The 5,279-nt window shown below is 37.3% G+C and overlaps 1 pseudogene; it reads right to left on the bottom strand.

Moving 5' to 3' along the window:
• Positions 1 to 3,762: 3,762 nt before the first annotated feature.
• Positions 3,763 to 3,849, bottom strand: LOC117801272 (annotated as a pseudogene).
• Between the last annotated feature and the right edge of the window lie 1,430 nt (positions 3,850 to 5,279).

Below are 5,279 nucleotides of genomic sequence, written 5' to 3'. Positions count from 1 at the left end.
CTGCATGGCAGATATCTTTATGTGAGTATTTCTCACCACCATCCCCTCCCATTTTTATTTTTTTTTAAGGTTTTATTTATTTATTCGACAGAGATAGAGACAGCCAGAGAGAGAGGGAACACAAGCAGGAGGAGTGGGAGAGGAAGAAGCAGGCTCATAGCGGAGGAGCCTGATGTGGGGCTCGATCCCATAACGCTGGGATCACGCCCTGAGCCAAAGGCAGAGGCTTAACCGCTGTGCCACCCAGGCGCCCCCCCCATTTTTAACTAAAATAGTGTGTAACTGAATGCCCACTCACATTTAATATGTTTTTTTTTTAAAACAGCTCCCCCTTTCCAAAAAAACTCCTCCTAAACAAGGGGAAGAAAAATGCCAGTATTTGCAGAAACCTAGAAGGAACTTTGAATCCCAGAATATTAAAGTTGCAGATAAGTTAATCTTACAAGTATTAAATTGAGGTAGATTACAAAATAAATTATAATAACATGGATTAAGGTGGAAAGTAAAAGAATATTCTTAAATGTAATGAACTGGAGATGTTTTGATTATTGTCATATTATGCTTTAAAAGTGGCTTTCCACTGGACATTCTTAAATCAAATTTAAAAATTACATAAAACGTTTGGTTGCCATGATAGTTCCTGTGCTTTATATGTATATCAGAAGAAAAATGTTAGATACACAAAAATTTTCATTTTGCATTTGCCATGATTGGGAAGTTTTTAAAGTATCGCAGAATACATCAAGTATGGATTATTTTATTTCTGCTACAAATGGTAAACTGATTCAATTGTTTTCTATAGTTTTCTTCATTGAAAATGGTCACCTATCACTTGTTGGTAATCTTTTTTTTTTTTTTTAAAGATTTTATTTATTTATTTGACAGAGATAGAGACAGCCAGTGAGAGAGGGAACACAAGCAGGGGGAGTGGGAGAGGAAGAAGCAGGCTCATAGCGGAGGAGCCTGATGTGGGGCTCGATCCCATAACGCTGGGATCACGCCCTGAGCCAAAGGCAGAGGCTTAACCGCTGTGCCACCCAGGCGCCCCCCCCATTTTTAACTAAAATAGTGTGTAACTGAATGCCCACTCACATTTAATATGTTTTTTTTTTAAAACAGCTCCCCCTTTCCAAAAAAACTCCTCCTAAACAAGGGGAAGAAAAATGCCAGTATTTGCAGAAACCTAGAAGGAACTTTGAATCCCAGAATATTAAAGTTGCAGATAAGTTAATCTTACAAGTATTAAATTGAGGTAGATTACAAAATAAATTATAATAACATGGATTAAGGTGGAAAGTAAAAGAATATTCTTAAATGTAATGAACTGGAGATGTTTTGATTATTGTCATATTATGCTTTAAAAGTGGCTTTCCACTGGACATTCTTAAATCAAATTTAAAAATTACATAAAACGTTTGGTTGCCATGATAGTTCCTGTGCTTTATATGTATATCAGAAGAAAAATGTTAGATACACAAAAATTTTCATTTTGCATTTGCCATGATTGGGAAGTTTTTAAAGTATCGCAGAATACATCAAGTATGGATTATTTTATTTCTGCTACAAATGGTAAACTGATTCAATTGTTTTCTATAGTTTTCTTCATTGAAAATGGTCACCTATCACTTGTTGGTAATCTTTTTTTTTTTTTTTAAAGATTTTATTTATTTATTTGACAGAGATAGAGACAGCCAGTGAGAGAGGGAACACAAGCAGGGGGAGTGGGAGAGGAAGAAGCAGGCTCATAGCGGAGGAGCCTAATGTGGGGCTCGATCCCATAACGCCAGGATCACGCCCTGAGCCGAAGGCAAGTGCTTAACCGCTGTGCCACCCAGGCGCCCCATGGTAATCTTGATTTGAATGTTATTGCTCAGAAATATGCCTAAATGCTTTGCCACTTTTATAGGGAGGAGTTCTTTCTTTGGGGACTATGTATTACATGTAAATTTGTGAGAGAATCATATTTGTGACTTGGGAGTGTAATAAAAATGTGAGATTTACACAGAATTATTATCTCAGCATGACATCAGAGTTTACTGTGTGTTATTATTTAATAATATTAAAGAAACAAAGATAGGAATTAGAAGATAATCTTCTAGCATGTTTTGTTCCTTTCAGGAAAATAGCGTGTGAATCCCTGAAAAAGGACCATTCATTAATACTGATTGAAGACATTATTAAATTGGAGTGTGGCTGTGGGAGTCCAGCATATTGCAGTTTATGCTTTTTAGACCTTTTAAGTGTTGCTCTCCTGTGCACACTCTGTGCTTACAGACTCAGAATTACTCACATAGGCATTCAGTTGTCCTCACGCTGTTCTGATGGCCATTTGATGGACTTGGCGGTGCATGACATGCTACACAGCCCAGACCACCTAACCCTTCCTCAACGCAAGCAATTACAGTCCTGTAAGGAGGGATGGTGGCTGACACTTAAGGAAGCTTCCAAGTTGGAAGAATGCAGACCAATTTGGAAACAGTTTGACCACCGAGTTTCTGTAACCAGCCGGCGTAGACAGATGTACCTTCTTTCATTCTGACCAAGTAGGGCCAAGTGGTTATTATTATTTTTAATTTCCATTCTGAAAAATGAGATTGAAATGTTTACTGGTTCAGGTTATTTTAAGGAATAAGGAAAGGGAAATGGTGCTCTACTATTTATAAAGTACCTACTATGAACAGGGCGTCGTTAGTGTTTGAAAGGCTTATGTTTGCGGGTCATACTTTATGTACTGTCAGCCATACGAAAAGCTCAACTTTAGAGGGCCTCCAGTGAAAAGTTGCTCACTGAAATTTTGTTACAGTTCTACTGCTAAGCATACAGGCATAGCTTCATTCATGAGGATGACTCTGTGTAGCTGGAGAGTAGCATCCTAATGAGAAAAAAGCCTGGGAAGTTTTATTCATATCTTTTCAGCGATGCTAAATTTTGCTGTTACTATAGCTAGGACCTTCTTAAGATTCAGATTTCATTAGCCTCTGGAAAATTTTAGAGTTAGCAGAAAGAGCAAAGAAAAAAACTTATTTTGAACTCACTAGTAAAAGGCAGGAGCCGCACATTAAAATAAGTACCGATAAAATGTTATCTGGTGTTTTGGTTGATCACCTTGTGGAACGAAATGAACTATAAACTCCAAATGGGACACATTTACCTATTAGTAGACAACAAATCCTAATAAAAATTGTGACGGTTTGATTTAAAATAATTTCAATCAGAAAGGATTTTCTAATCGGGTACCACCACGCTTTTAGAATTTGCCTTGGGTATTCGAGTTGGATACACACACCAGGAAGTGAGAAGAAAGTAACTACTTGACGTGGTTGTCACAAAGTCCATGGATTGTTTTCCAGTGGGCGAGGATGTGAATGTGGTAGGCATGGGGATGCCTGAGAAAGAGTAGAACAGCTAAATCAATCATGGCAGGAGGAAATGACGGAAGACTGAGAAGGAAGATACCAATAAAAGGCAGACTAGGTTTGTAAACATTGGAGTTCGGGGCTATTTATATGATGCTAAGCCAAAGGCCCTTACAGACATTACTGTGTTACATCAGAGGTGGTGGAGATCTTATACCTAAAGATATATCATTAATGTCTATCCACTGTACAAACTAGAAAATTCTATAGAAAGTGATTACATTAAGAAAAAGAGGTGGGTGAACTAAAAAAAAGTAGTCATCAGGTTAAGTGATCAAACACTTATATAAAGCATCTCATCATTCCCCAAAGGTATAGATAAATGGAGTAATTTCCTTTTTTTTTTTTTAATATGGAATGCTTCGTGAAATTGTATGCCATCCTTGCACAGGATCCATGCTAATATTCTCTGTGTCATTATATTTCTTACTCACCTTTTCTTTAACCTCCATCTATCTGCTACTTCTCAAAATAGGCAAAAATGATTTTCAGCCAAATGATAGCCTTTATTGTGGGACGTACTCCCTCAAATTCATAGCCAATGGTGATAATTGTATTTATAGCAAAGACGTGTACCTTGTATTTTCTATTTTTGTCTGCCTTGCTTTCATTGGTTTGTTTATTCATTCATTAATTCATTCATTCATTCATTTATAATTTGTGACTTCCTAAGTGAGTTCTAAAACACCAGATTGAAAATGTATTCTGAACCACATGTCTAAACAATGTCAAATATGTGTAATGGTTTGGAAAAGACATAACGTCAACTATTCCTTGTAATCTCTTCCTTGTGAACTCAGATTGACTGGGATTAAAAAAAAAAATTCCATTGGTGTGTCTCGCCTTGTTGAGCTGGGTGTTCACATAGACCTGAGTATGATCCCACAGCCCTTGGTCAGAGAGTATATAAGTGGGGTGCACCATGAAACCCAGGCTGAGAGTCTCTTTTGGCGGTTTATACATAGAGAGAGCGTTATCTATTATAAGATTGCTCTGCTCAAATGTAATGATTTCATCAGACTCTCTTCCATTAGGACAAGACTAATGCACAAGTTCTAACACCTTGCCAAAATACTTGTCATTGTGTTTTCTCTAAGTACAAATCTAAGAAATTACCCACTCTATTTTTAGAAAAAAAACTATCTCTCTATTCCCCTCATCATCTGAGAGTCCATTATCCTGATGTGACTCTTTTTTCCAGTGAGAAGTTGGGTACCCGTATTTTCAAATGCAAATATCCCAGATCAATGTAAGGTCGTTAGCCAATAATAATAAACCTTCATTCCACAGCATTTTTAGTTGTCATTTGGGGGACCTCAAATGCTGAGAGATGTGTTAATTAGTTCATAATTAACAACTACCAGTCTGGTCAAGATCCCACCTTTATTTTCCTTCATATCTTATTTTTTTTTCTTTCAATCTATTCCCTGTCCCTCCCCTGCCACCCACCATCTATCTCCCCCACCCATAGGCAGCCATTTTTAATGAGTTTGATATAGGTTTTGTAAATGTCTTTTAAAAATATATAAACTGGTTATATGTATGCATGTCTTAATATACATAAGTGGTACTGTACAGTAGATCTCATTCTCTCATGTACTTTTTATTCATTCAATGCTCTATTTTTAAGATGATGCTATATGTACTAACTCATTGCTTCTAACCACTGCATGTTATTTCATCGCAGGCATCCAACACATTTTAATCATCCGTTCCTCCAGTGGTAGATCTAGGTTGACACCAGCTCCCAGCTTCTACAAACCAGGTCTCCGGCCCTAGTATTGGGTCTTGGATCTACACCTGGTGAATCTCTCCAAATGCTGCAAATTGATCTAACCAGTCACCAGTCACTCACCAACACTT

Source organism: Ailuropoda melanoleuca, chromosome 2, assembly GCF_002007445.2.
Source record: "Ailuropoda melanoleuca isolate Jingjing chromosome 2, ASM200744v2, whole genome shotgun sequence".
Lineage (NCBI taxonomy): Eukaryota > Metazoa > Chordata > Mammalia > Carnivora > Ursidae > Ailuropoda > Ailuropoda melanoleuca.
Note: the sequence above shows the minus strand (reverse complement) of the source record. Positions and strands in the feature narration are given on the sequence as shown.